General features: G+C 50.3%; 1 protein-coding gene across 2 annotated transcripts in view; it reads right to left on the minus strand.

The window, feature by feature from the left end:
• The window catches only part of LOC141974762 (ephrin type-B receptor 5), a 128515-nt gene extending 107995 nt beyond the window's left edge, over positions 1-20520 (minus strand). Inside the window, exons 1-2 of one of the 2 annotated variants that reach the window (XM_074934738.1) lie at positions 12651-12702; positions 12475-12497 (exon numbers count right to left, since the gene is read on the minus strand). The gene's annotated coding sequence lies outside the window, so the exon portion shown is untranslated. Of the gene's footprint in view, positions 1-12474; positions 12498-12650; positions 12703-19424 lie in introns of those variants that run through there. The other variant, XM_074934737.1, reaches the window with a different exon arrangement.
• Positions 20521-21396: the final 876 nt, after the last annotated feature.

Here is a 21396-nt window from a genome sequence, read left to right on the forward strand (position 1 = left end):
TCTGTGGCTGGTTCCCCAATCAGCCAAGGCTTGCTGCTTTTCCTAGCAGCAGCCCTCTCACCGCCTCAGCTCTCTCCCAGGGCTGATTGCAAGCCCTTCAGGGCAGTAGTGGGTAGCCACCCCGCTACATCCCAGAAAACAGGAACCAACCTTCGGAGGCTACGTCTATGCTACACACCACTGGTGGCAGTGTGTAATGTATGTGTAGCTCTAGCAGTGGGGGTGCTGGTAGAGCCTTTCCTCACTGTCAGAGTCTTTCCCTGCGGTGGGAAAAGGCTCCAGTTGCAGGGAAAGGCTCCAGTTTCGGGGAGCTGCCAGAACCTTTCCCCACTGCTAGTCTTTTCTTATGCCAGGGGAAGGCTCCAGCAGTGGGTAGGCAGTGGGGCACTACACTGCTAAAAATAGCTGTGTAGGGAGGGAGGCACGGCATGGGTGACTAGAGAGCTGCACAGACTATGAACGTGGGTACATACCCACACCCTTCAGGCATGTCTTTATTTGCCTCAGTCATGCTTCACGGTCTATACCCAGGTTAGGGGGCAACACGTCTAACTATAGTTTGTGCTGCCACAAGAAAGGTGAAACTGCTAAGCACCAGGACCTGAGAGGGGCAACTGCTAAGCACCAGCGACTAACTTCACTGGGAGAAGGTCCAGAACTGGTTTCTTTTGTGTCTGAAGCTAAGATTTTATTCCGTGCCAACTTTGATTGCAGATGGAAGGGCTTTGTTTGGACTTTAATGATTTGGCTCTGCAGCTCTAGCCCTGGATTTTCAGGAAAGTTGGAAGTGCACTGGTTCAGCAGTTTAGGAGTTAAAGGGAGTTAAAATGACTTTTTGACCTTTAGACTTTTCTTCGACTCCCTCTGCTAACAAATGGCTCTAAAACTTCCAATTTTCAGCCCATGTAGCGCTGAACACTCTCCTCCCACATAGGCTACTTTTATTTTAAAAATAATTATTACCATTATTCATCATCTCTGTTTTTATGTATGCCAAGGGGCCCGAAAGTAGAATGCTTCCTTTTAAAAAAAACGACCAGTCCACAGCACAAGTGGAGATTACCTCAAGCACAGTCCCTTTGCTGCCTCTGCTGCTACCTTAGACTTGCTCCCCCCAGCTCCACTTTGTACCCCTCACTCCCAGCCAGCTCCTCACCCCAGCCTGCTCTCCTTGTACCCACTAACCTACCACTGCAAATACTGAGGTTTGTCTGGGCTGTAATGTTGCCTTAACTGGTGCTCTTTGAATAAGGAACTGAGAACAAGGAACCAACATCACCTTTGCTGATTTCCCTCTATGCTGTGGATCCCATTGACAGGCAATGCACTGAGCAGCCTTTAATTGTAAGTTGAAGTATTTGGTGTGGGAATATATACACAAAAATATGAACCAGTGAGAGAGGAGCAGGGAGGGAGAGGAACTTTTGTCCAGAATGCAGCTCTACTGTGCAGCAAGCACCCTGCTATGATTGAATCCTATCAGCAGGGGCTCCAGCTGGTGGGGAATTTTGGTCCTGTCTCTTCTCTACAATCAGCAGTAGCTTAAGAACATGAGAACAAACATAGGGATCAGACCAATAGTCCATCTAGCCCAATATACTGTCTCCCAACAGTGGCCAATGCCAGATGCTTCAAAGGGAAAGGACAGAACAGGGCAATTATCAAGTAATCCATATCCCCTGTTGTCCAATCCCAGCATCTGGCAGTAAGAGTCTTAGGGACACCCAGAGCATGGGGTTGTATCCCTCACTATCCCGGCTAATAGCCATGGATGGACCTGTCCTCCATGAACTTACCTAATTCTTTTTTTAACACAGTTATAGTTTTGGCCTTCACAACATCCCCTGGCAATGAGTTCCACGAGTTGACTGTGCATTGTGTGAAGGTTTTAATTCTAAACCTGCTGCCTATTAATTTCATTGGGTGACCCCTGAATCTTGTGTTATGTGAAGCATAGGCACCGACTTTCCAAAGTGCCGGGGGGTGCTCAACTCCCACCTCTGCCCCAGACCCTGCCCCCACTCCACCCCTTCCCCCAAGGCCCCACCCCACCTCTTCCCACCCAGTTCCGCCCCCACTCCCAAGCGCGCCGCATCCTCGCTCCTCCCCACTTCCCCCTCCCCCCAGAGCCTCCTGAATGCTGCAAAACAGTTGATTGCGGTGGGCGGGAGGGGGAGGTGTTGATCTGCAGGATCCGCCAGCAGGCAGGGGGGGAAACTGATAGAGGGGGCTTCCGGTAGATGCTCAACACCCACCATTTTTTCCCCAGGATGCTCCAGCCCCAGAGTACACACTGAGTTGGTGCCTATGATGTGAAGGGATAAATAACACTTCCTTATTAACTTTCTTCACACCATTCATGATTTTATAGACCTCTATCATATCCCCCCTTAGCTGTCTCTTTTCCAACCTGAAAAGTCCCAGTCTTTTAAATCTCTCCTCATATGGAGACTGTTCCATATCGTTTAACATTTTTGTTGCTCTTCTCTGTACCTTTTCCATTTCTAATATATCTTTTTTGAGACTGCATGCAATATTCAAGGTATGGGTGTACCATGGATTTATGTAGTGGCATTATGATATTATTATCTATCCCTTCCTCAATGGTTCCTAACATTCTGTTCGCTTTTTTGACTGCCACTACACTTCGAGTGGACAGAAAACTATCCACAATGACTCCAAGATCTCTTTCTTGAATGGCAGCAGCTAATTTAGACCCCCATCATGTTGTATGTACAGCTGTGATTATATTTTCCAGTATGCATTACTTTGCATTTATCAACACCGAATTTCATCTGCCATTTTGTTGCCCACTCACCCAGTTCTGTGAAATCCCTTTATAATTCTTCGCAGTCTGATTTGGACTTAACTGTCTGGAGTAATTTTGTATCATCTGTAAACTTTGCCACCTTACTGCTTACCCCTTTTTCCAGCCCTTACTTTAAAACTCCTCTACAACCATTTTAATTGCTGCTTCCATACGAGGAGAGATTAAAAATTGGGACTTTTCAGCTTGAAAAAGAGACAACTAAGAGGAGATGTGATACAGGTCTATAAAATTCATGACTGATGTGGAGAAAATTCCTGGAGGATAGGTCCATCAATGGCTATTAGCCAAGATGGTAAGCGATGCAACCCCATGCTCTGAGTGTCCCTAGCCCGGGGTGGCCAACCTGAGCCTGAAAAGGAGCCACTGTTTGGAGACAAGATATTGGGCTAGACGGACTATTGATCTGACCCAGTATTGCCATCTTATATTCTTCTGTAATTTGACATGCCAGCAGTCTGGTTCTGTTTTGATTTAGGTGGAGCCTATTCTTCATGTATAAGCTCGTCCTGCTCAAAAAGGTTTCCTAGTTCCTAATAAACCTAAACCCCTACTCACTACACCATCATCTCATCCACGCAGTGAGACCCTGAAGTTCTGCCTGTCTAACTGGCCCTGTACATGGAACTGGAAGGATTTCAGAGAATGCTACCATGCCAGTCCTGGGCTTTAATGTCTTACCTACAAACCTAAATCTGACCTCTAGAACCTCTCTCTTGTACCTTTCCCTGTGTTGTTGGTACCTACATGTACCAGAACCACCAGCTCCTCCCCAGCACTGCCCATAAATCTGTCTTGATGACTCAAGAGACCTGCAACCTTTGCACCTGGCAGGCAATTCACCAGGTTGTTCTCTGGGTCATCACAAACCCAACTATCTATGATTCTAATGATCGACTCCCCCATTACTATTACCTGTCTCTTCCTAATAATTGACATTCCCTCCCAGGGAGAGGTATTCTCAGTACAAGAGAATACCAGGTCATCATCTGGAAGGAGGGTCTCAATCAGAGGTAGTCAATTATTTTTTATCAAGGTCCAAATTTCTTGGTCAAGGTATAGTCAAGTTTTCCAGACTCCAGAGAAAATAATAATTAAAAAATAACAATAATAATAAGTAAATAAAACAATTTCGGGGTCGATTCAAAAGCATCTGGCGATCCAGATTTGGCCCACAGTCTACCTATTGACTACCCTTCGTCTCAACTATAGGACGGTTTCCCTTCACTGCAGTTTGGTATTCTCCTTCCCTGAGACTTTCATCCTCCTCAACAGCACAGAGGCTGTCAGACTGGAGATGGGACCACTCTACTGTGCCCCCAAAAGTCTCATCTATGTCCCTCTCTATCTCCCTTACCTCCTCTAGTTCAGCCACTCTGGTCTCCAGAGCCTGTACTCAGTCTCTGAGGACCATGAGCTCCTTGCACCGAATCCACACATACACTCCGTGGCTACAGGGTAGATAATCATACATGCTGCATTCAGTGCAATAAAACTGGATAGACCCCCCACTCTGCTACTGGATTTCTGCCTGCATTCTTTTATCTCCTGCAGCCTTTGGAGGGGTTGTTATTCTTTGTGGGGGGACGGGGGGGGGGTTGTTTTTGGTATTTGGAGGGGTTTGGGGAAGAGGGGTGTTTATTGGCCTAAGTTTAGAGAATGTTAGGTGTTTCAGGCTCTCACAATCCCTCTCTAAATTCCCTCTCAAAACTTCCATTTGCTGCTCCTGTTTGCTAGCTCCTCACACTCCCACTCACTCAGATGCTAGAGCATGATCAGTAAATCTCTCCCTAGCACTGGTGGGGCCCGGGGGAGCTGCAGGTTGGCAACATTTCCTGGACTGTCTGTGAACACTAAAGATCCCATAGCAGTCAAGTGGGGGTACGGCACAGTGCATAACCTGATTACCCATGCAGCTCTCCCATTGGGCAGAGTAAAATTGCAGGGCTGGGGACTGTACGGCCAAGCCATAATTCTGGGAAAACATAAAATCTCTGGTGGTCAGAGGTTGGAGGAGTCCTTGGAGAAGCAGCTCCTGCCATTGGAGGAGCAGGCTATGGCCAAAGCAGAGGCTTTGCTTTGCTTTGTTTGTTATATTCTCTGCCTGCTGAGGTGAAAGAAGAAAGCCTGGGAGAACACCACACTGGGCCTTTTCTTCTGTTGCTGGAACAGCTGGACCACTGTACATGAGGCTTTGCCCAGTGTCCTTGGCCAAAATCTCCCTGTTATTTTGCAGCATCTGAAGGAGTGGCTGCTCTCCTGCACTGCAGAGCTAATTTTGGTACCTGTAGATATGCTCTGTGAAGTACCTTAATGCGAGCTTACTCTGCAAAAGCCACTGTGGCACCATGCATAGCAACTTGGCTTATAAACCAGGGTTCTAGCTCCACCTCTACTATTAATTCTACCTACCTCCATTTCTGTAAAATGTAATTTATAACACTGCTCATCCAGCTTTATGTTGTGTGTTTGGATCTGCAGAAGAAAATAACAAGCGCAAACTGCTATGACCTGGAAACTGGCTACTTCTAAAGATCCTCATTACACTTAAAATCAACTGTGCATGGCTGTAACATGGGGCAGGATTTTTTTTAAAATATGGTTCAACCTAATCTGTGCAGCAAGAGTGAGCCCCATTTTAACCATACTGGGGACTGCTGGGTTGTAAGTAGTCTCTTTTCCCAGCTCTCCCAACCAAAACACATGGTAGGAATTACATTGGAGACAGAACCTAAGGAGGCAGAGCATGCAGGGGAGGGGAACTAGGAAGGGCTTAGGCAGATTTGTGTGGTGGCAAATATCAGGTAGAGACCTGGCAGAGATCAAGGGGTGCATTAGGCTGAGGTATTATCATAACAACTGTAGGCCAGGGAGTTGGTTGTGTCACATCAGGGAAGAGATAGGGGAAGGATCAGGACTGGAAAGGGAGCTAAGACACCACTGGATGGGGAGAATCAGCAGCAGGAGAGGGTTCGGTGAGGATGCTTTCAGTGATCAGGGTTTGTGAGAGGCACCTTGAGATTAGGAAAGGAGAGAAAAAGAGGATCACCAAGGGACACAGGACATCTGTATGGAGCTGCAGTGGTGGGAGAGGGAGGGAAGAGGACCTCAGGACCAATATTCTCTTCCTTGGTGTGTCAAATGGTTAAACTGAGCAACAAGTACCAGGGGTTTCTTGGGCCCCTGCTCTGCTCCAGAAGAATATTCAAATCAGTAACATTAATTTGCCTTCACCCCAATACCATGAGCCATACTCAGCTTTTCATTTAAAGGACTACCTCCTCCAGATGAAGGACACATGCTGGACCACATAGTTAATGATGGGGGGCTCCAGAGCAGCATCCACAGAGCTTCTCTTAATGGCTATTAGACACAGCAGAGCAGTGAGGGACACTTTCAAAAGGCCCCATAATTAATACTCTGTGCATACTCTTTGCTTGAATTACTTTGGGCTCTTTTCTAGGAGGTGTTTGCTAGAGGGTGAGATGAGGCTGGAAGGGCAGCATCAGGGGGAGGGTGGAGTGGGGTGTGGAGCAAGGAGGCAGAGAGGACGGGTGGATAGAATAGGGAAGGAGTGATTGGGTATGAGGATGACCTAGATTTGCCAGTGGAACATTGGCAGAGACCTTGTGGAAGTGGTCTCTTTCCTCGAGAAGCACTGAGCAGGGATTCAATGGACATATTACACACAACAGCTTATGGAGTCAAGTAGGGCACTGACAGGTTTTGATCCTTTCCTCCTCCTCCTCCTCCTCCTCCTCCTCCCTGTCCTGCACTTCTAGCTCGTTATGTCCAACATCGGACAATGTTATGTACCATTAATATTTAGGGAGAGGATAGCTAGCCTCAGAGGGTGGCATGCATGTGTGTTGAATAAATATTTCAGGATTGTAACATCTCTTTCTGACATGTTTTTGGATTATTTGTAGTGCCGGAGATGAAAGTAATAACGTATAAATCTCAAAGTCCATCCTTCCTCCTGCATGTCTCATAGGCTCATCTGTATTTCACAGTGGATGTTCGGGACCCGTTCATCTTGTCACAGCCACATTTGGCAACAAAAGATTACACCTAAAATGAAAGCAGGGCACAGAGCTCACCCACCACCTCCCCGCTTTGTACCACTCTCTGCTATTACTCAGTGGATCCTGAACCTGTCAGTGTTGGATCATATTAAAGAAGTTCTGTATTAAAATCACAAATGAGTTTGATTCCCCATAGTTTAAATTCCAGGGTATTACTAATTAAGAGGTCTCTTGGTTTTTAGTACTGTTTCTCTCCCTTTATGTGTGAAACTTGCAAGCTGCTAATTGTGTTAGTACATTCTAAGACAGAGTCTGTTCTCAAAGCATTTCTTTGCAACAACAGCTACTCACACAGAGAGAGACTCAAAGCAATACTCTGTAACAACAGAAACAGCACCCAGAGACTCTCCGCCCTTTTGTTGTATTCATCTCACTTTGTTAACAATTGTGATTAAAATAGAGATAGAGGATGTATGTGGATGGATGCTTGGTGTGGATAATAACTGAATGATCAGGGAGGTGCCAGCCTAAGAATTCAGTGTCCATCGGCTGAAGAAGGCGTCAAGTGGAAATAATCAGAGGATCCCCGGAGGGCAGACTGGAATCCACCCAACAGCCTCAAGAATGGGAGAACCAAAGAACAAGATAACATCTGGCAGCACGGAGCTGTCAGGAATGTGCTATCTGCTGATTCATTCAGCAACAGCATGATGAAGCAATTCCCATAGACTGGCATAGGAAAAAATTCCTATAAAAATGGACTCTAGAAAGTGAGAACTTTGGGGTCTGATTCTGCAAACCAACTTCCAGGAGCATCAGATGAGCATCTGACAAGGCCCTGCTCCCTCCTCATGTCCAGGCCACCTGGCCAGTGGCATGGCATGAGCAACTCTAAGGCTGGTAACTATGATAACAACCTTGCAGAACCTGTGTGTGTGTGTGTGTGTGTATGAATGAATGTGTGAATAAATATGAAATTGAATGGAATGTTATAGCTATAACTAACTGCTTACTATGATTCTTTCTGTATTCACAATAAATGTGGCATTTTGCCTTTTCCCCTTTAATAAGATCCTGCTGGTTTTTATTTTATATATATTATTTTATATATTTTATTGGTATAACATTAGGATGGGTTTTCTACAAGGATGGGAGCCCCTCACCCCAGATGCTGCTGAGATTCTTATTAGAACGAAAGGAACTGGAAAGGGGGAAAAGACCTCTTTAGTTCGTTGACATCTTGCTTATCTTCCCTTCCCAGCCAAATGCAGGATTGTTCCCTGTATATTTTTCAGGGGGTTATCTAGTCCTACTTTCAAATGGCCCAAGCAATGGGGCTTCCATCCCTTCCCTTGGGAGACCATTCCACATTCTCACAGGCCCTCACGGGTACGAAAGATGGACTTGTGGGTGCTCAGCACCTCTCAAAAGCCGGATCCTCAGTCTCAATGGGGGATACCCACAAACAGAGATAACCCCAAACCAGTTGCCACCTTTGAAAGTTTGGGCCTAGCCAGCTTCAGTCTGGCAAGTGGGGCAACACACTACCCTTGCCCCAAACTGATATTTTTTTCCCAAAACTGAAGCCACTTGCTTTTGTGTAAAGCTCCAAACCCAGCACAGAGGTTGTTCTCACTAAGGAATGAGCACTTTGCCAAGCTGATTTTTAAAATAAAAATTAGGAAGGCTTGAAACTGAGTCACTAAACCTGAGCCATCCCTCAGTCTTGTCACAGCACAGAATGGGCCCTTCCACACTGAGAGTCTGTCTGGAACTGCAGCTCTTCGCCCTGAGCATCCAGGGAGCACCTCCCCCACAGGCGCCATCCATCTTTAGTACTTCACTGCACATGCATCTTCAGCATCTGCCTTACTCTCCCACCCCCAGATGCAAATCAAGCAAACACACACACACACACAGACCACTGAAACCACCTGCATCAAGGGGGGAGAGAGAGCCACAACCTCTTGACCCACTAGATGCTCCTACCAGCCTGTTGATTTGCAATGCAGCCCGTGCAGCATCTTCCTCATCCTGACCCCCAACACAGCCTGCCTCACCTGTGCTGATTTCTGATCTAAAGCAGTAGTTAAGAGCTAGCAGTTGGGGAAAGAAGATCACTGAGGCCTTGTCCGTGCTAGAATTCATCTGCCCATTTTCCCACTGGTGCACTCAGACTAGCAATGGCACAGATAGGGATGGCACAGATAAACTGCTGGTGTTGTGACCACTCTACCATCTAGAGCTGCTTGGAGGGTGGATAGTTGACATGACAATTAAAATGCTAGTGCATGTTCTACACTCACATTCCCCAACACTTCTAGCACCTAAGGTGCTACAGTGCAGAGCTTACAGAAAAGGAAGCACGAACTAAGAGTGGAGGGACCTTTGGGATTCAACTCCAGCAAGAGTCCCAACCCAGACCTGCTTTGTCACAGCCAGAAACCCACCCTTCTCTGTGCCACTGCACCAGAGAGGAATCATTTCTTCCTAACTGTTTTTCCCTGAAAGAGGTAAGAAGGGGTCTTACTCTACAGTTCCCAGGATCAGCCTTAGCATGAGTAGCAAGTGAACCTAACCATTCGGAAGTTGGTTCTGACACCCATTCGAAAGTTTGGAGGCTCTCCTGAACATCGAGTCTGCAAAACATATCCAGGAATCTCATGAAAACAGGTCTCCTTCAGCAAGCCTTTCCTCCACCACCCCAAAAGAAATACGGTGAGAAAGGCCCTTCTTGTGGGGAACTTTGCTTCCAGTTCTAGACAGTCTTGGGTTTGTCAAACCCTGCAGACAGCCAGATATGTAGGGCCCTAGGCAGCCTTCTGTATCCTGCATGGTGCAGCTGAGGTGGGCAGCTAGGTAGATCATGCTTGGCATGATGCAGGGTGATATCTGGGAGAGAGGATCAGGTCACTATTGGGACTTTGAAAAGGTTACAATAACTGGGAGGAGGGTCAGCGTCCCACAACTCATCTTCAAAGTCAAGGCGTTAGGAGGAAAGATTAAAAGATTTTTCCCATCTCTAGCACACATGATTTAATTATGCAATTTACCCACTTTGACTACTTTTCAGGGTGTCAGTGCAGAAAATGGCTAAAACTGGAAACTGCAGACACAGCAAAGGACACATTTACATGGGAAATTTGGAAAAAAGACAAGCTGCAAAATCATAGAACCATAGAAATGTTGGGCTGGAAGTGACCTCAAGAAGTCATCAAGTCCAGCCCCCTGTGCTGTGGCAGGACGAAGTAAACTTAGACCATCCCTGACAGCTGTGGACAGGGATTCCACAGTCTCCCTTGGAAGCCTGTTCCAGATCTTAACTGCCCATATAGTTAGAAAGTTTTTCCTAATATCTAACCTAAATCTCCCTTGCTGCAGATTAAGCCCAGTACTTCTTGTCCTGCCTTTAGTGGACTTGGAGAACAACTGATCACCCTCGTCTTTTTAACAGTCATTAACATATTTGACAACTGTTATCGGGTCCCCCCTCAGTCTTCTTTTCAGAAGACTAAACATACCCAATTTTTTTAACCTTTCCTCATAGGTCAGGTTTTCGAAACCTTTTATCGTTTTTGTAACTCTCCTCTGGACTCCCCAATTTATCCACATCTTTCCTAAAGAGTGACACCTAGAAATGGTCACAGTACTCTAGTTGAGGCCTCACCAACCTCGAGTACAGTGGGACAGTTACCTCCTGTGTCATACATACAACATTCCTGTTAATACAGCCCAGAATTATAATAGCAGTTTTCACAACTACATCACATTGGTGATTCATATTTAAGACTACGTTTTAGTCACGAGTATTTTTAATAAAAGTCATGGACAGGTCACGGGCAGTAACCAAAAATTCACGGCCCGTGACTTGTCCCTGACTTTCACTATATACCCGTGACTAAAACTTGGGGGCGGGGGCTGAGGGAGGGCAGCCCGGGTGCCAGGAGTGGGGCCGCCTGGGACCCCTGCTGGTGCTGGGGTGGCACAGGCGGCAGCACGCAGCCTGGGACCCCCGTTGGTACTGGGGGGTGGGGGGTGGCGGGGCCCGCAGGCTCCCTACTGGGCTTCGTGCCTCCCCCCGCCCAGCAGCAGCAGAGTTTGAGTGTGGGAGGGGGCAGTAATACCACTGAGACAGTTATTCCCCCATTTTGTACTTTTGCGTTTGTTTTTCTTTTCTCACAAAGTACACTTTGAACTTGTCTTTATTGAATTTCATCCTGTTGATTACATACCAATTCTCCAATTTGTCAAGGTCATTTAAATTCTAATCCTGTCCTCCAAAGTGCTTGCAACGCACCCACCCACTCCTATTTTGGTGACATCCACAAATTTTATAAGCATACTCTCCACTTCATTATCCAAGTCATTAATGAAAATATTGACGAGTATCAAATCTAGGACTGACCCCTGTGGAACCCCACTAGATCACTGTCAAACTGGAAAGGTATATCTAGCGATAACTACTTTTTGAGTATATCTTTCAACCAGTTGTGCACCCACCTTACAGTAATTTCATCTGGGCCACATTTCCCTAGTTTGCTTATGAGACTGTCAAGTGCAGGGGTCTCAAACACGCGGCCCGCTATTTCCTGCGGCCCGCCAGCTCCCTGTGGTCTCCTCACCCCCTGCGTTTACCTAGAGTGGCTCCGGCCCGGCACACACCAGAGGCAGGGCAGGCTCCCTGCCTGCCTGCCTTGCCCACGCACCACTCCAGGAAGCGGCCGGGACCAGGAGGGGGGGGAGAGGAGGCCCAGGGGTCTCCTCCAGGTACCTCCCCTGAAGCTTCCATTGGCCGCGGTTCCCCATTCCCGGCCAATGGGAGCTGCAGGCGGCGGTACCTGAAGGCGCAACCAGGGCAACACACAGACCCCTGTGCCCCCGCTCCCCAAGGTTCCGGCTGCTTCCCGGAGCAGAGCGGGGACATGGCAGGCAGGCAGGGAGCCTGCCTGCCCCGGTGCGCGCCGGGCCAGAGCCCACCCCCCGAACCCGTCCTGCAGCCAAACCCCCTGCCGCACCCCAAACCCCTCCTGCACCCCAACTCCCTGCCCTGAGCCCCCTGCCACACTCTGCACCCCTCCTGCACCCCAACCCCCACCGCACCCCAACCCCCACCGCACCCCAAACCCCTGCCCTGAGCCCCCTGCCGCACCCCAAACCCCTCCTGGGAATGGGAGCAGGGAAGGGGTGGGAAGAGGCGGGGCCTCATGGAAAGGGTGAAGTGGGGCGGGGCCGAGGCCGGGGGGGCAGGGTGCCAGTGATGCAGCCCTCGGGCCAATGTACTAATCCTCATGTGGCCCTTGTGGTCATTTGAGTTTGAGACCCCTGGTCAAGCGGGACTGTGTCAAAAGCCTTACTAAAATCAAGATATTTCACATCTATTTCTTCCCCCCATACACTAGGCCAGTGGTTCTCAAACTTTTTTTTTTCGCAAACCACTTGAAAATTTCTGAGGGTCTCAGCAGACCACTTAATGATCTTTCCAAATGTTAATTGTACAGGTAGCTAACTATTGTAAAGCGCTTTGGATAAAAGCACTATATAAAAAAACCTTAACAATAATTAATGTTTTTTTGTTCTAGAAATAAAAGCACACAACTCATATTTTAATATCATTAGTCTTACCTTTCTAATGCGATGGATGTACCCTCTCTCCCCCGCCACAGCAGCCCCCAAGCTGGGGCTGACAAGGGGCGGCGGGGTCTCTCCCCCACCGCAGCAGCCCCCGAGCTGGGCTGGGAAGCAGGGGGGGTCTCTCCCCCACCACAGTAGCTACAGAGCAGAGGCTGGGAAGAAGGGGCCTCTCTCCCTGGCAGCCGCAGCCCTGGAGCTGGGGAAAGTCACCTCTTTCTCTGGCCATCGCAGCCCTAGATGTCCCAAATTCCCCCCACCCCCTCTTCTCACCCCACTGCCCCTCCCACCTATTCCCCCCAAGGCCACTACCTCACCTTACAGGTGCATCTCCTCCAGGGTCCAGGCACTTAATTGAAGCCAAGCCTGTGCGGCTCCACTAATTAGGTAGGGGGCCCTTCATTCTCTCGTGTTTGGCCGCCCAAGCGCGCATCTTAGAGAGAACTATCTGCGGACCACCTGAATGGAGTTCGTGGACTACTAGCGGTCCACAGACCACAGTGTGAGAACCTCTGCACTAGGCCAATAACCCTGTCAGAAAAGGAAATTAGGCTGGTTTGGCATGATTTGTTCTTGACAAATCCACCCTGGCTATTCCTTATAACCCTATTATCATCTAGGTCAGGGGTGGGCAAACTTTTTGGCCCAAGGGCCACATCGGGGTTGCGGAACGGTATGGAGGGCGGGGTAGGGAAGGCTGTGCCTCCCCAAACAGCCTGGCCCCCGCCCCCTCACACTTCCTTCCCCCTGACTGCCCCCCTCAGACCCCTGACCCATCCAACCCCCCCCTGCTCCTTGTCCCCTGCCTGCCCCAACCTGGGACCCCCAGCCCCTAACCATCCGCCCAGGACCCCACCCCCTGTCCAACCCCTCTGCTCCCTGTCCCGTGACTGCCCCACCCCCTATCCACACCCCCACCCCCTGACAGGGCTCTCGGGACCCCCGACCCATTCAAACACCCCCCACTTCTTGTCCCCGACCACCCCCCTTCCAGGACCCCTGTCCCTAACTGCCCCACCAGGAACCCCCCCATCCAACCCCCCGCTCCCTGTCCCCCCCCTACCGGGACCCCCCAACCCCCTGGGACCCCACCCCCTATCTAACCCTCCCTGCTCCCTGTCTCCTGACCGCCCCCCTCCCCGAACCTCTGCCCCATCCAACAGCCCCCTGTCCCCTGACTGCCCCCCAGGACCTCCTGCCCCTTATCCAACCCCACCCCCTTACCAGGCCGCTCAGAGCAGCAGGACAGGCTTTTTGGAGCGCCTGGGAGGTGAGCGGGTGCAAGCTGCGCTGCCCGCACGGTGGCACCACTACAGGGGAGGGGCCAGGGGCTAGACTCTCCGGCCGGGAGCTCAGGGGCCCGGCAGGATGGTCCCATGGGCCGGATGTGGACCGCAGGCCGCAGTTTGCCCACCTCTGATCTAGGTGTTTACAAATTAATTGTTTAATAATTTCTTCCATTTCTTGTCAGGTATTCAAGTTCCGCTGACTAGTCTATAATTCTCCAAGTCCTCTTTGTTCACCTTTTTTAAAATAGGTACTATGTTTCTCCTTCTCCAGTTCTCTGGGACCTCACCCTTCCACCATGAATTCTCAGAGATAATTGCTAATGATTGAGATTGCTTCGGCTAATTCTATAAATGCCCTAGGATGAATTTCATCAGGCCCTGCCAACTTGAATACATCTAACTTATCTAAATATTCTTTAACCTGTTCTTTCCCTATTTTGGTTTGCACTGCTTCTTCCTTGTTGTTAAAATTAATTGTGTTGAGTATCTGGTCACTATTAACTTTTTTATTGAAGACTGAAGCAAAATAAGCATTAAACACTTCAGCCTTCTTGATGTCATCAGTTATTAGCTCTCCTTCCCTGCTAAGAAGACATACACTTTCTTTTGCTCCTAATGTCTTTAAAGAATCTCTTCTTATTGCCTTTTATGTCCTCTGCTAGGTGTAACTCATATTTTGCCTTAGCCTTTCTGATTTTGTCTCTACATGCTTGTGCTATTCTTTTGTACTCCTCCTTAGCAATTAGTCCATGTTTTCACAGGTTATGTCTGTTTGAACACACAGGTCTGGGCAAGTTGGAATTTTCAGCCCATTGTAAACCCACCACTTAACCGTCAGTGTTCCATGTACAAGCTCATGGCTTTCAGAGAGTGCACTGTTTCCAGAATATCAGGCATCTTCCCCTTCTCCCTGGCCAACCCTCTTATTCTCCCCCCTGAGCTGTGCGTGTCTGAATGAGTAATCATTAGATCACAGTCACATCCAATCCCAATTTCCTTTGCAGTCGAGCTTTGAGCTCAGAATGCACCGAAGCCTAGAACCCTGGAAGTTTGAAACTGGTGATTCTAAGAGGTTGGATACCAAGCTGCTATTTGTTTCAGGAGCTGGTCTCCAAGCATAAGCGCCAATTCCATGGGTGCTCTGGGGCTGGAGCTCCCACAGGAAAAAAATGTTGAGTGCTGAGCACCCACCAGCAGCCCCCACATCAGCTCCTCCCCCTCCCCCAGTGCCACCCACCTTCCAGCATCCCCGCTGATCAGCCCCTCCCCCCGCCTACTGTGGATCAGCTGTTCCACAGCATGCAGGAGGTGCTGAGGGGGAGGAGCAAGGGTGGGCCACACTCAGGGAGGGGGAGGAATGGGGCAGGAAGAGGCGGGGGGCAGGAAGGGGCAGGGATGAAGTGGGAGTGGGACCTGGGACAAAGCTGGGGGTCGAGCAACCCCCGGTACATTAGAAAGTTGACGCCTCTGTCTTCAAGCACCTCTCAGGTGGTGTATACCTGGGAAAGAGAGGAGTCTTTTCCCCAGGTCCCCAAGTGGCTCCCAGCTGACTTCGTAGAGGCATAGGTGCATTTCCTGCAAACACAGCACCAATGCCTCCATTAAGTGCATGCTTCTTTAAGAGCAGATGTAGTAAGAGTGTATTTAAAAGAGTACACAATTCGTGAAGGCACAGGAACATTGGTTGTAAGCACTGTATGTGTGCCGCTGGGAAGACAGCACTGGTGCATTTTTTGGTCCCTCCTAGGTTTTCTTTTAGGTGAGCTTTCCACTTCGCACATTTTTTTTGTTTGTTTTTCTGTAAAATCTGTTTACATGTAAGCTGAGCCCATTTGTTCTGGAATTGCTGATGGATGATAAACATGGAGCCCCATGATGCCATTTCTACACAAGCTTTGCAAAGCAGAATTGCATTGTAAGGCAGCAGCTAAAAATCACAAAAAGACAAGCAATGAAACAAGTTAAGGTTCCCTCAAGCAACATTAACTTTGCAACACTGATTATATGTAATATATTTTATTTCTGTTTCTTCTGCATGTGTTTGTTATTGTTTGTGTTAAATATCCATTATAAAATATGCACATGGCCAAGCTATTTGTGCTGGGGGAACTTTAAAATCAGTCAGGAGAAGCAAAAGTTAACTCCACCACCATAACTGTCATTAATAGTGTTTTTGTTCTGAAACAATAAAAGGGCAGGGAGGGGTGTTATGGGTGCATTCCCCTGCTCTCCCAAGGGGTTGGAGAGGGAAAATGGTGGAGTGCGCATATAGAGGGGATGCATGTCTCAACAGGAGCAGATGGAAGCATGCATGATGAAGATGAGCATCTCAGGAGAGAAGACATGTAGAGGGGCAGAAGATGCACCTGCAAGAGTCAGTCACATTGCTCAGAGAAGGGGAAGAGGTGTGTGTCTTGGGGGGAGGGGAACATACATGATGGGCATAAGGAAGATGAGCATTCATGGGTTGAGGGAGCAGCAGCGTCAGGATTACAATGGCTCCATGGAGCTGGGCCCATGCTGAGGGGCCCTGGCCTACTCAACTTGCACTGCGCCCCGAGACCCTGCTGGCTCCCCCCGCCCACCACTTGCTCCTCCTGGCCTGCCCGCCGGCTGGCCGAGGGCTCCTCTCCACCCCCTGGCCCCACCCCCTGCTCCTCTCAGCCCCCTGGCCCGATCCCAGTGCACCTCTGGCTCTGGGCTCTCTGCTTCCCACCACCTGTGGGGCCCCACCTGTCTCCCTGAAGCTGAGCGCCTGGGACTGGTGCAGAAGCCTGGTCAGCCTCAGCCAGGTAGGGGGAGACAGTGCGGAGAGCTTGGCTGGGCAAGTGCATCTTGAGGGACCCTGGGCAGAACAGGCCCTGGCCTGGCTGATCGCGCCACTCCCGAGGGGCTGGAGCGATTCCTGGCTCTGGGACCAGCCCTGGCTGCGCTGCCGGCTCAGCCCGGCAGACACAGTTGCCTCCCAGCAGGGCCACTGAGTGCGGCCAGGAGGCAGGGCTTAGGGGAGTGGGTCTGTGAGGAGTATGGGGGGGTGCTGGGCTGTGAAGGGGCGGGGATGATCGGTGTGTGTTGGGGCACTAGGGAGGGTTCTGTAGGGGGTGCTGGGCAGTTGTGGTGGGGCTGTGGGCAGGGGTGGTGTTGCGCAGGACACTGTGCATTTGTGGAAGGGTCTGCGGGGAGAGCTGGGCATAGTGGGTCCAGGGGGACTCTGGCCAAAGGGAGTTGGGGGGTGTTGGGCAGGGGAGGCTGTGTGGTGTGGCATGGGCCTGCCCCTGAGGGCAAGGGGCATGCTGGCAGCACACAGCCGGGCAGGCCACTGTGCGTCTGGCAACTAAATAGTGCCCTCACATTGGGCGGAGCAGGGCCGCCCCTGCCATGCCATGCCCCATTGCCTCTGGGTGTCCCCTCGCTCTGGGGACTGACCTCCCTGCGCCATGCTCCATTGCTTCCATGGGGGCCCACAAATATGTTTGGCGCCAGGCCCACAAAAGGTTAATCCAGCCCTGGGGAGCAGGTATCTTTGTTATGGGCATATACAGCAGCTTGCGGGACAGTGACACACACTGAGGGTGAGCATGTGTCTCTTTGAGGTCACCAACTGCCTTTCCCCCAAAACATTTACACCTTATCATCAGCACGTGTTCAAGTAAAAGGCAGGGAGGTGAAGAATGTAGCAGGCTTGGGAGAAAGGAGAGAAATGATCCCTCCTTGCCAAATACAGCCTCCAGCAGCTCAAGCTGTTCTCGCTAAAATAACAGTTTGGAAGAGCTGAGGAGCTCAGCATACAGCAGGGAAACTACTGTCCCTTTCTCCGGGCTTGTCTACACTACAGCAGCACAGCTGAGGTGCTGCAGCTGTGCCACTGTAGGGCCACAGCATAGACACTTGCTACAGCAACAGAAGGAGTTTTTCCATCACTGTAGTTAATCCACCCCCTCGGGAGGTGGTAGCTAGGTTGAGGGAAAAATTCTTCCATCAACTTAGCAGGTCTATACTGGGGCTTAAATTGGCTTAACTACGTCTCTCAGTGGTGTGAATTTTTCACTCCACTAGTGAACAACTAGTTCAACCTATATTTTAGGTGCAGACCAGGCCTACATTGCTCCAGCACTCAGAGCAAAGAGGCAACAGCCCCTCTTGGTAAGGCTCCACTGCTCAGAGTGAGGAGACAATATTTTACCCAGTATTAAGGCACCTCACACACATACAGTCCTGGGCACCCCATTGCCAGAAAGATGGTGACAAACTGGAAGGAATTCAGTGAACAGTAAGCAAAATGATTACGGAGCTGGAGAGAGGGATTGATTTGTGAGGAGAGATTAACAAATCTAACCCGGCTAAAGGAGTATGGGTGGTGGGGGAACGGGGACAGAGATATAACTGCCTGCAGGTATCTGAGGGCTGCCAACACACAGAGGAATTGTTTAGGAAGATGCAAGGGGTTGAAACTATGGGATGAATTTTAAGCCAGGGTTATTTTCAGGCGGGAGCTCAGGAAACATGTAAGAGCAAAGATTGAGTAGACTGTGGAATAGTTTCCCCAAGGGAAGCCTCAGCAGGAGAATAGATAGGAGGGTACCATCCTGCAGTGGCAGTGGGGGAGGGGGAGGAGAGGGAGATGGATTAGCTATGTTCTAACAGAGCTTACCAGATCTAGTTTCTAGGATTCTGATAAGGACCCCACTACAGTAGGAGGGAGGGAGCGCCCCCTTTCTTCCCAGCTGAGGTGGCAACCCTGCTTGGATACGGGGAGAAGAGGCAGTGCCAGGCTAAGCAGCAGCAGGAGACATGGCTGGAGGCAACTCCCCCATCAGCACTGCCTTCTGCTTTAGTAATCCAGTTTGCTATTTGCATTTGGTCTCTCCCTCCCCACCCCCAGCAGAATAATTAAGGAGTAATAGGGCTACTGAGGGATTCCCCTCTTGGGGCACTCTTTCCCTCACTATCTTTCATTTTCTGTCCACGTAGCTGGGGGAGAGGGCAAGAGATCTCCTCAACCAAGGGACAGGGGTATAGGAGGTGAGACTTTGAATGAAGTTAGATCATTTCACTGGGACCATAGAGTAAATGTTAGGTTAACTGTCACAACCCACACATTCACACAGATTTTGTCAGTTGAGTATATGAATGTCCACCATCCCCAGGAAGTAGGTTAATTTTAACCCCTACCCTGCCCCTCCTTCCCCCACAAACACATATATACCCTGCATGCCCCACTGCAGGCACATTAAACAACCTACATGCAAGGGCCAAAGGCATTCCTAGTGTAATTCCATCAACTTCAGCAGAGTTACACCAAGGGTAAACCTACTCCACACATTTCTCCGTTTCAGGAAAAGAAAAGGCATCATTTAGCAGATGCTCTTGAAAGAGCTACAGAGAGGAAAAATAGCCAGAAACAAGCAAACTGAAAGCCATGCATGTGGGAGAAATATCTGCTTGTGCTTGTAATATCCATGAGCCCAGCTGTGCAGTAGCAAAACCATGACCTGATTTCATACCGCTCATCTCTCCCCTCTCTGCTTGCATATAGCATCTGACAGAAGAAGGAAGCCTGGACACCCGCTTCCAGCCCCACTAACACAGGTTTTTAAACAGCACAAACCCCCTTTCCCATAAAACAGGAGTTGGAATGTCACTCAGAAAAAGTACCTGGTTTGTTTCTCTTTCTCCCCTAGGATCTCACAACAGAGAACTGAGGATGTCCTGGATGATGGCTCCCTCTCAGATCTCTTCTGATGGGATCACAACGTCTTTACTCTGTGATCTCTCTCTCTCCTGTGTTCTCCCTTCTCCTGCTGGTATACGGTGATACCTCTTTCTCCCTCTCTCTTTCTCTGCAGTCTGTTCTGCAGGGATCCTAATAATATTCCTCTTTACTTTGATCTTTCTAGGGTCATTCAGGAAGCTTTCTCAGGGATCTTTTCTGCTAGAATTATGCCAATCTCATAGCATCAGAAAAGTTAAAACACAAAGAATGTAGGTCTCATCTAGTCCATCTCCTTGGGGCCAGTGCAGGATTGTTACTTACTGTACATTGACTAGTGCTTTGTCTTCTCAGGCTTGTTGATCGCTTTCTGCCTGCCTCTCTCTGTTACTGGGATTGATTTTTTCATAGGATCTCTTGCTTGGGAGACTCCTCTCATGGGGGTCTCTTTCTTGCTAGGCTCTCACTCCCTCTTGCTGGGACCTTTCTCCCGATCTCTTTCTTCTTCTAATCTCTTCTTGGAATTTCCCTCGTGCTGGGATCTCTCTCGCTCTACCACTTACTACGATCTCTCGCTCTCCCTTGATTTGAGATCTCTTTCTCTCCCTTGTTCTGGCTCTTCCCCAGGGTGGGATCTCTCGCTCTCCCTTGCTCGGATTTCTCCCAGTATCACTCTCCCTTGAGCTGCCTGTCTCCCTCGAGGGGTCTCTCTCCCTTCAGTCCCCTGCTCCTCCTCTCCCCCTGCAGAGGCCCGGCTCAGCTCCCGAGGTTCAGTGCAATGCGCAGGGAGCTCTGTATGGCTGCAGGACCCCCCCGCCCCGGAGCAGCAGCTCCCGCTACTGCTGCAGCCGCTGCTTCCCCCGCCAGATCCCCAATCCCAGCCGCCGCGGCTCCTTCCCTCTCCACTCCACCGGCAGCATTTCCCGAGCTGCCGGAGGCGGGGCTCCGCGCGGGGGCCAGTCCCCCACTCAGACTCCCTTGTCCCTGCGGCTCCACTCTGCCCGTGGGGTGGGGCGGGGGCGGAGCTCTACGCTGGGGCCGTCTCCTTTCTACTCACGCTCCGCCCAGCGCCTCCAGGGCAGGCTGGGGTCCCCGCGTCCTTCGAGTGCCCGGGACTCAGCGCTCCGGGCTGGGGCTCCCCTCTGCCTGGGGGGTGGAGTCAGAGCTGCTGCAGGCTGGGTCCTGCCGCACAGCTCTGCCCTGGGCATCGCTCTCGCGTGTCACCGAGGCGTAGGCGCTCCCGTGAGCTGGGCGCCGAGAAGTGCTGCAGCTCACTGCAAAACCTCCACCCAGTTCGGTGCCCCAGCCCTGCCCAGAGGGAGCCCAGCTCCCAGCGCAAGCGAGGTCCCCCACGGGACACTGTCCCCTCCCCTGACAGGGGCTAGTCCGCAGAGGTGTGGGATCAAGAGGGGGGGCGGAGCTCAAGAGCTGCACATGCTGCTCCGGCAAAGCAAAGCAGGTTGTTCAGAAAAGTGACAGCAGTGACCCACAGCTCCCCGCAGAATTTGCACTGGGGGGGGGGGGAGAGATAAGAAATTTCCAGCCCCTTGGGCTCTACACCATGGCCACACCGAACTTTGTGATGCCTGTTGTGGGTACCAGGAAAATGGAAGACACAGCGCAAGGCACTCCCCCTTAGCCAGGGGCTGTGCCAGCAAACCCAGGCCACAACTGAGTACTTGGGACAACAAATGGAAAAACAGGGACAGTGAAGGTCTTTGGCAAAAATCAAGAAGCCAAAAGGGGACAGCACCCACTGCTCCTCAAAGGTTTCTAAGGAGCCAGTGAACACTGCAGGGAACAAAAATGGGCCCCACACCTATTGAGTTCCTGGGGGAAAGGGTGGGCCCAAGCCAGGCTACATCTAAAGATCCCTCCCCCAGCCAAAGAGGAGGAGCAACTGAACCCACTGCTCAA

This window comes from Natator depressus, chromosome 1 (genome assembly GCF_965152275.1).
Source record: "Natator depressus isolate rNatDep1 chromosome 1, rNatDep2.hap1, whole genome shotgun sequence".
In the NCBI taxonomy this organism is placed as follows: Eukaryota; Metazoa; Chordata; order Testudines; family Cheloniidae; genus Natator; species Natator depressus.